We start from the raw sequence: 10642 nt of genomic DNA, 5'->3' as shown, positions 1-10642 counted from the left end.
CTTAATGTTACTGTATTGGAAGCTCTTTCTGTGTCATTCGAATGAGGCCCATTGTTGTTACTGTTTTTGGCATATTGAATGTGCCACAGGTAGTTTGCCAGGCTCTGCCATGTGGGCGGGGTGCTCTTGGTAGCTTGCATGGCTCTCTGAGAGAGATGGAGGCTTGTAGGGTAGCCTCCAATCACCCTTGCAGGTGTTCCCATGGTTCACACTATATTTGAACCCTATCAAATATGGTGAGGAAATTATGGAAAATGGGAAATTATGGAAAATCATGCTTTAATACAAATATTTTTATTTTATGGACCATTATGGGTTCATTTAGTACTGTGGAAGGCTGCAATTCACACTTCTGTTTTAATATTCAAATAATTCTGCCAAAAGACAAATTCCAAGAAATACAACCTGCTTGCATGAGCCATGAATCACCATTGTCTTAATCCTATCTGCCATATGCACCTACTTTGTTTTATGCTGCCCCACTCCTGTCTTCTGCTACAATCATTTCTCATCTTTTACTGACTTTCCCCTTTTTCACTCTATGAAAGCTGTACCAGGGCAAGGCTGCTTTTGCATGAGTGAGGCATGATCATTTGAATTTAGTTGGGTCAATCAGATAACAGCCTTGGGTTTTTCTTAGCCAGAGATGTTCAAATTAAGCTTTACTGGAGCTAGAAGCTATAGAAGGTGGAGTGTTGCACAGGTGGTATCTGTGTTTCCTTCCATCTGGAGGAAATTTGTGTGCTGTGAGAGAGAATAAAGACAACACGAAATGAAGTGTAAAAAAGAGGTGGAGTCAGAAGACTGGCTTTCAGGTTCAGGTATTTTAGAGAATCACTAAAACCCCTGACTCTTTCAGGATTTTTCACTTTGCCTTATCATTTGAGAATGAATAATTTCCTTATTCATCAACTTAATTTAGGTCAGACTCCTGTCATACCTAATTCTGTCAACAGTTTATTATGTTAAGGAATCTCTTTCTAACTTATTTTGCTCTCGATGCCTGAGATCTTGGCATAGCTTTGAGTGGATAATTGGAGTAGGTCTGACCAAATCAACAATCCTATTTAATTTAACACATGCTCATCAAATACCTACTAAGTCCAAGGCTTTGCATTACACGCTGGAAGACATTCTTATCAAGAGCGCATTTAAACAGCCACTCAACTTTTGAACAGCTAAGTAATTTTGAGGCTCCCCACTGTAAATAATTTTGTGGCAAACTCCCAGGTGTACATTTCTGAAAAAACTAGATGGAGCCCCAAATTGAACTCATTAGAAATATGTGACCACAGGGAAATAAAAAGCACTCAGTGATAACTCTTATTTTCTTAGAATCATCTAGATTCTAAATCAAGTATGGACCAGAAACTGGCTCCTAGGCTCTATCTTTTATGGTAATGTACACTATAATCAAGAGAATGCGTTTGTTGGTTCCAAGGAATTCAATTTAATAAAAGACTCTAGACTCACTCATCCATTTCTTTATCGGCACAAACAAGTAGGAAAAACACTGGGCATGTGCTATAAGTCTTCTTTATGGTGTTTGTTTTCTTTTGTTCATTTTTTGTTTCTGTTTTCATGTTGTGTCACAAATAGTAACTGATTAGCTATTTTTCTCAGTAGTTTGAGGACTCACCCCCTCAGTTTTCCCTGTCTCTGGGGATCCCTTTACGGGGATGTGGTGGTGCTTTTCGAGAGTTGACTGTCTTCTACTCCTCATACAGTTTGAATGTTCCTTTAGGATGAATTGATAAATCTGCCAAACAAATGACACATGTAAATATCTAGTAATTTACAACAAAATGATATATTCTTTTTTTTCTTTTTTTGGGTCACACCCAGTGATGCACAGGGGTTACTCCTGGCTCTGCACTCAGAAATTACTCCTGACGGTGCTCAGGGCACCATATGGGATACTGGGAATCAAATCCGGGTCAGCCGCATGCAAGGCAAATGCCCTACCCGCTGTGCTATCGTTCCAGTTCCCAAAGTGATATATTCTTAAAATCTATAATATTCACAGATGAAGCCACTAAGTCTAAGATTCTTAAGATATTATTTTAGGGAACAGTAGATTTAGTACAATAGGTAATGGCATGCCTGTCCTTGTTCTATCCTGGGTACCATGTGGTCCTGAGAACATAAGGAGGTACAGCCCTAGAGACCCAGGAGCAAGGCCAGGTGGGTCAATTAGTCCATATCACCACCGGGCCTTTGCTGCACCAAATAATCCTTGGGTCCTTGTCCATTACCACTTCGAGTGGTTCTTAGGTTCCTGAGGAGGAACACTTGGAAGTCTCTCTGCTTTATGTTATATCATATATACATTATATATTATGTATATCACTCTCTTTCTTCTCTAAATTGTATACATGTGCTGGAACGATAGCACAACAGATAGGTTGTTTGCCTTGCATGTGGCTGACCTAGGTTCAATTCCTCCGTTCCTCACAGAGAGCCCAGCAAGCTATCGAGAGTATTCTGCCCCCATGGCAGAGACTGACAAGCTACCTGTGGCGATATGCCAAAAACAGTAACAACAAGTCTCACAATGGAGACGTTACTGGTGCCTGCATGAGCAAATAGATGAACAACAGGATGACAGTGCTACAGTGCAGTATATTGCTCTCTCTCCTCTCTATATTGTATACATACTCTCTCTATATATACTCTCAAATGCAATAGATTAGAGGGGCATAGGAAAATAACTCAGAGAGGTTCTGGAAATGCCTTTCATTCGTAAGACCCCAAGCTTGAGCCTCTACAACACATCTCACCCTCTAGCACTGATTACGGCCCTGCTGAATCCCACTAATAGGGGGCTTGAGTCAAATATCACTGGATTGAGAGCTGAAGCACCAAACTTGTCAACCAGTCCACACAGACTAGTTCCTGGTGAAGGACTGTTGGAAGGCTACCCAAATAAATAAAAATAAATTCAAAGAAAAAACATAAAAATGTAAAAGAAACTTTTTTAAAGTTTTGGGAAAGGTTTTCAAGCTCTTTTTTTTTTTTTTTTTTAGAAATCTCCAATTTGTTTCTTAACCTGATTAACCTAAATAGAACTTTGCCTAGCTCATCTATCCAGGAGAAGAACCAAAGTGTAACATTGGTCACATTTTTCATGTTGACAAACTGTGACTTAAACTCCCAATAGGCTCTTTGGTATGATTAAAATATCTGACTTAAAAAAATATTGGGAAGGGGCTGGAGCAATAGCACAAAGGGTAGGGTGTTTGCCTTGCACTCGGCCAAACGGGATTCGAATCCCAGCATCCCATATGGTCCCCTGAGCACTGCCAGGAATAATTCCTGAGTGCAGAGCCAGGTGTGACACAAAAAGCAAAAAAGAAAAATATTGGGAAGGTGGTGACCTTTATGATCATATAGCAGGTAAGGTACTTGCTTGCCTTGTACAGCCAACCTGGGTTCAACTTAGATCTCTTCTATAATTGCGATAAGAGTAAGGAAACAACAAATGTCCAAAGTCATTGGAATGAAAGATTTTGTCTACAAAACTGAGCTTAATGGGAGTGAGGGAGGTGGTGTTGAGAAAGAACTTGGGACGGTGATGGAGGGATGTAGCTCTCTGATAATGGGTATGGTATTGGAATGATGCTTGCATGAAAACTATAATTAATGTATTATAAATCCAGGTACTGCAATAAAAATAGTTATTAATAATAACAATTAAAATGTTCCTGTTAAGGAAGGAGAGAACACTAGAGACTAGAGGTATACTTGAAACATTGTATAACTGAAACTTTGAAATTCTATTGTTGACAATTTGTAAATAATAATGCCTAAACGAAAAAGTATTTTTTAAAAAAAACCTTCTTCTTGAATGAGAATGTATCTAATGTCTCTTTTCTTAATTCTTTAATTTTCACTACCAACAAATACTTATTTTTACTATGAAAACATGCAGAAGTAAAATGACGTTAAAAATTAAAGAAAAAGCATCACCCTGCATTTCTATTAACCTTTTGGTAGAACACTTTAACAGATTGTGAGAAAGGTTCTAACTGGATTTCAGGCCTTTGCCATTGGGTGGGGTGAGGTAAAACCCAGGTTGGTATTTATTTACCTTGTTCACCAACACGGATCTGTCTTGATGGACAGTAATAATAGGGTTGATATGCAAAGTATTTAACAACTGCTTCTTCCTTACCAGCTTGGATATTGTCATAAACCGAGTGGTTTGGTCAGACTGTGTGTAAAGTATGAATGTGGACTTCATATATGATGGTTTTAACAGGCACATATGTTTTTTTTAGTTTGTTTTGGGGCCATAGCTAGTGGTACTCAAGTTTACTCCTGGCTCAGTGCTCAGGGGTCACTCCTGGAAGAGCCTGGGGAATCTTATGGGATTCTGGGGTTGAAACTGGTTGTCGGCATGCAAGGCCTTCCTGCTGTATTATCTCCAGCTCTGTCTCTGGAATGTTCTGTTCTTACTATGCAGTTTTGTGGGTAGTAGGCTGTGGGCTAGTCGAAAGAATCTGGGATTTGAAGACGTAAGGTTTTATTCTGATTCAGATCCTGGCTGTCATTTCTTAGCTGTGTAATTTTGACTATCTCCTAAAGGAGAATTAATAATACCTACTTCATCGGGTTTGATTGTTTTGGATGAAGCTCAGATTTCCCAAATGGAACTGTGTTAGGAGAAGAAAAGTTAGTTTGGATTTTGATGTTCCAGTTTCTCTGTACGTGACAAAGACTGCACCACCAGTGAACCAAAAGTACAGCTAAGGCAAGATTCCAGATTTTGCATAAGATTATATTTCATATTTCAGAACTTCAGAAGATGTCTGTTTCTGTGTGTCCTCAGGCTTCCCCTTATCAATGCAATAAGCCATTGTTCTAAGTCATTGCTGCAGTTCTCTCACTCCTAACCTCTGCTGTCAGAAACCAGCGGTTTCTATTAGGCAATTTCTTTAGGGGTTCAAGTCTTCTTTACCAGGCTGGCCAGGCTCATTTTAACTGAGTGCAGCTGCTTCAAAGGCCAGGTTCAAACAATTCTGGCCTGAGTCTGAGTGGCCAAGAGAAAAAGATGCAGACAAAGGTTTCAGGTTTCTCAATCAAAGTTTCCTGTGGCCCTATGCGTTCTTTGTGCGGCTTCCCCAGCTGACTCAACTCTGACCTGTCATGCTGTGCTTGATATTTATATTTCTGGAAATGGTTAGCCACATTACTAGGTAATAAGTTTGCAAATTCCAAGTCTCCCTTGTAATCCAGGTCAGATGTTGTCTTGGGAGTGGGTGGGAAGGCAGGGAGGCCAAGACTGAAGTTGCTGTGCTTCAGGGCAGATGACGAGATCATGCCTGGCTGCTTGCAATATTCCATGGTACTTGTTTGTACTGTGGGGAAGCATCTACTCAGGGCTAAACTCAAGTTTTCTTGTCGAGTATTTGAATTTATGCTGCACTTGCATTTTTTCAATTATTATCTCATATTTTATGGCATTTGCTTTTTTAAAGATTGAGAATGTTTGTATGGAAAGAGAACCAAGAGTTTAAAGATTTCAACTATTATTTTAGAGATGATAACACTCATAAGGAGAAAACATTTTTAGTTTGCTAGGGGCCACTGAACAATTCAGTGGAAGAATAAGTTGGAAGAGGCTAATTTCCTAATTCCAAGTTGACTGCTCCTTTTTTTTCTTTTTTCCCTTCTTTTCTTTCTTTCTTTCTTTTTTTTTTTTTTGGTGGAGCAACACCTGGCAATAATTAGGGGTTACTCGCAGCAATTCTCAAAGGACCATATGGGATTCCAGGGATCGAACTCTGGTCAATTGCTTGCAAAGCAAGCACCCCTGCCCAATGTACCATCTCTCCAACTCCCTTGAAAACTCTTTCCAATGCTACTTCCTGATAGCATAGTTTATCTTTGACCACCTCTGATGACCTCAATTGGCCACATCCATCTGCTTATTTCAAATAAGCATTGTGATTCCAAACATATACATCCTGGTACACTCTCCACATTGAAAAAGGGTTCAGGGTATAAAAACAAAGAAAACAGAGAAACAAATCTTGGGAGAGTGGGAAGACAGTGGAATAAAGGGATGTGCAGGTAGACCATGGCAGGTGACAGGACTCATACCACACAGATGTGGAATCTATGGTCAAGTCAACACAGTATTTGAATAGATGAAGTCTTCCCGTGGGATGCCCAGGCTGGTGAAGAGGTTGCTTCCTCCCCTTGCTCTTTGTATTTTGTCACCTGGAGCCTGAGGATGCACAACCTCCCCATGCTTCCCTGCTGGCCTTTCAGACTGGCAGGAATGATTCGTAATTGCTGGAGCTGGCTACTCAGCTAGGTTCCCACATCTGCTAATAGAGAGGTACCAAGGGTAGGAGTTCAGCTAGGGAACAGGCAAACAATCTGACTGGAAAGAGAAACAGAGCAGAAGTGGCCCCAGTGGGGAGATGACTACTTGGGCGATGCCAGCCAGATAACTCTGTATTCTCCTTCATTAGGGAGGCAGGAGAGAACCCACAAAATCTTGCTACTCCCAAATCCAGAAAGCTTGTTCCCTGCTCTCCTCCAGGCTAACTACACTGAGGCCACAAGCCACTTGTCCACAGCCACAGAACCCAGCAGTCCATCTGAGAAGAGCTCTAAGTGTAAAGGCTGTGCATGTGGGCAGTTGTTCCTTAGTCCAACCTGGGATCCACAGTGCCCCTTGCTCAGCGGGAGTTTCTGCATTCTCAGGCCTAAAGGCCCATTTGTGTCTCTCCTAAGTGATGGGAATGATTCTTGATATGAGGGGGGTTGGAGGAAGCCCTAGTGGGAAGGAGGACCTGAGATTTGGCATCCCGGCTTTCGAACCCAGTTCTAGTTTGTTTTAACTTTGTTATCTTGAACAAGAGTTTTCAGAACTGTAAACTAAGGCAGAGTACAGGGAAGAGGTTCTGGATGTAGCCTCTGAAACCAGAAGGCCTTGTGTGAAATCCTAGTGTTGCTGCCCTGTTAGGCAAGCTGGTGAACTTTCACTTTAATGTCCAACCTGTGAAACTGGTCCGATGATTAGAGGACTTTTCTTTTTTGATGACTGAGTTATTATGCATATGAACATGAAAACACACCTGTTTCATTGTAAATCCTGCTTAAAGCCTTGCTGTTAATTTATACAATGGAAAAAATTATGCAACAGATAATATATATATTTATGTATGTACATATAGTTTGCTTTTTAAGATTTATCTAAAATGATTAGATAAATTATCCATTGCAAAAGTGATGCTCAGTAGTGTCTAATTTCTTGTGTTCTTGTCTGTTTGGGGGTCTGGCAATGCTCAGGGATTTCTTTTAGCTCTGCCCTCAAGGATCATTCCTGGTGGGCTCAGGGGACTATCTGGGATGCTGAGGATCAAACCTGGATCAGCGACATGCAAGGAAAATGCTTTGTACTATCACTCTGACACTATATAATCTTTTTCCTTATGAGAATCTCTACCAGCATTAGACATGTGAGAATAGATGATTATATTGGAAGCTGAGTACCAGAGTTCTCAAGAGACCCCAGGGATGAACACCAGTCTTTCTCAGGCCAGATTATAAATCAGGCCCCTAGCAGGGAGTCATCAGGTATTATAACTGTAAGAGGAGATGACTCTATCCATTCCTAAAACCACAGAGCAGATGAGCAATGCTCAGCACAATTTCAGAGGCCTGGACAATTGTTATTTAGTCAAATTAACTCAGATCCTAGTGAAAAATTCGAATGGATTTTTAAAAATCTAGCTCATTTTAAAACTGCAAAAATACATGAAAACAGCTCCGGAAATCCCATCTGTTTTGTATTTACAGAACTCCTTGTTCTTTTGGTCTGGGTACAATTGACTCACTTTTCATTGTGTTTCTATGGCAGAGTATCTTGTCATTTCCAAAGAAACCAGACAGGTTTTGTGCTTATTAGAAATGCATGTGCCTACCCCTTGTAATGGGTCCGACTGTCTGAGGATTTGATTACTTGTGATTCACATGGAAAAGCAATTATATGATTTAGAAATTTACAAACCTATTTTTGTTAATGTGAAGCAAAGATATGTGGGCCATGAACTACTTTTTTTTTTTAAATTACATGCTGAATAGGAACAATTCTAAGGGCATTGGTAACATCTCTGTAGTCAGGATACCTGACGCTCTCCACTTATTAACCATCTGATTTTGGGCTATCGAATTAATTTCCTCTATGTCCAGTATTCTCATTCAAACACTGGGAAAGTTTATGTATTACTATTACTTTGGAAAATTAGTACTAGCCATTATAAAGGCTCCCAAATCTTAGGACAATAAATACTTCTTGTTCACATCACAGTCAGATGAGCATGATGAGAGTCCCTGGAGTAGCTGAACCTCTTTATTACGGGATTTTGTCATTCTCTGGGGATGTGGAAGTGGGGGTGATAGCGCCATGCAGAGATGGAAATTCACTTGCCACATTTGGCCACTTAAATTTAAGTTAATAACAATAAAATATTAAAATTTATTTACATTAGTCATCTCTCAACTGCTGGAGAGGCAGATGTGATTAGTCCTTAGCATATTGAATGGTACAAATATTAAAGGTGTCCATCACCGCAGGAAGTTTGATCAGATAACACTGTCTTCTGAGGTTCTTGGAGTTCTCTACTGCACTCTCTCCAAGGAGCCAGCAAGGAGGATGGGAGTTCCTGTAGAATCTTGTGGGACAGTAGAAAACGTCTTTCCGACTTTTCCTTCTTTTTTATCCTACTAAAATCAGGATTTAGTTATCAATGGATAAAGAAGACTACTTTTTCCTAAATATAGAAACTGTAGAAGACATTATATGATCTGAGTTCTTCAGAATTTTTTTTTACATTCTTCAGTGTTATAGAATATGCTCTCTTTTTTTGACATAGCTCACTCTCAAGTCTATTGCTTTGATTTAAAAAAAATCTCACATTGAATAGCAGAAGCTGAATATTAACTTAGTGTTTTTTCCCTCTTCTTTTCTTTTGTAAAGATTGATCTTCCTGCTATTGACCTGGAGGACAGACTCACAGAGCTAAGAGAGAAGATCAGCTTTAGGAAATGCAAAAACAAAAAAACATATTAATGTTTTTCATCTAATTACCTTATTCACACATTTTGCCTCTTTTGATTGATCTTCGCTTCTTTCATAGATGTCTGCCTCCTCCAGTTAATCTCCAAGAAGCAGGGACAATACCTTAGGAAACAGGATTTCAATCTCTGGGTAAAAATCATAGAATGACTAAGACTCATTATGCCCGTGACCATGCAAAAAGAATTCTTATTTAGTCAATAATTGATAAAGGATCAAGAAATTTTTTGGCACCCATATATCTAGCTCCATATCACAATTTCATTTGAGTTATATCCTTTTGGGGAAAGTTACACCCTGTTCTGGCAAGACAGTCTGTCTCTGAAACACCCTACAAAACCCTTTTCTATCTTATTTTCTGCCTTTTCAGAGTCATGACTAGGGAATATATTACAAATTTTCCACTTATATTGCAGTTTTGGTCTTTAAATAATAATATAATAGTGTTTCACTCCTTTAATACATCATTTGACGTTTCTGCCCTGATTATTTTCTTCTAATTTGATTGTGTGCTTTGGCTCAGACTTAGGGGAACACGAATGAGGAGGCGCATTAACTCTATTTTGAGGGTAACCAACTGGCTCAAGTAGATTTACATTTGGTGCGTCCCAACTGCAGAAAGCTGGTGAACTTATCACTGGGTCTGTCTTTTATTCTAAAGAACTGTGTGTTTTTGTGCCACCACAGACTTCATAAATCAAACTAACTGAGCACTTGCTATGTGCTGAGTGTCTCCTGGTGGAGAACTAAAAAACAAAAGTCCTGTTTGTCCCAGTTTGTTTTTTTTCACAGCCCATATCTCATTATCTAATTATCTTGCTCATTTACTTGTTTACTTACACATTGTCCATCTTGCCCAGAGGAAGTGCAGATGTTCTCTCTTTTTTTTTCAGTGCTATAAATCCAGCACCTGGCACACTGCCTGGAACATAGGAGGTCCAAGATACAATTTGTTATTTGACTGAAAAGCATTGTTCATATTCTTTAGTCAGGGCACCCTGTTTAGACCTCCTCTTCTCTTTTTTTCTGAGCTCCTGTCCCTTCTAAATCTTCCTTTTCCATTCATCCTATCAGCTGTTTTTTCCTCTTTTGCCTCAGTGATTACTGTGGTTCTACTCCTTTGACACATTATTGTATACAAATCATGATTTTGCTTATTCTACTTTAATTTATGGTCTTCCTACTAATCTGATCATTGTTCTATCCTATAGCACTTTGAGAACTGCAAAACACCTCTATAAACATTGTTTATGATGATGATGGTTGCAAGTTTTTTGAGTTCGGTGGTATGAATTATAATTTTTACTGTGAAACTTTAGCAACTGGACTCTATATTATGTCAATGGATAGGTGTATGAAGGGTGACTTTGTTTATATAGTAAATATGGACAACAGTCATGACCCCAGAACCAGTTTGGGATTTCTTTCCAGCTACCCAGTTGCCCTTATATAACCCCCAACCCCTCTCATCATCACCCTTAAGTTTTTCCTTTCCTTGTCTCTCCTCCTGACTTTCAAACCAACATTTGTTTTTGCTTTTTGTTTTTT

Source organism: Sorex araneus, chromosome 2, assembly GCF_027595985.1.
Source record: "Sorex araneus isolate mSorAra2 chromosome 2, mSorAra2.pri, whole genome shotgun sequence".
Classification (NCBI taxonomy): Eukaryota; Metazoa; Chordata; class Mammalia; order Eulipotyphla; family Soricidae; genus Sorex; species Sorex araneus.
This window is presented reverse-complemented; position numbering follows the sequence as displayed.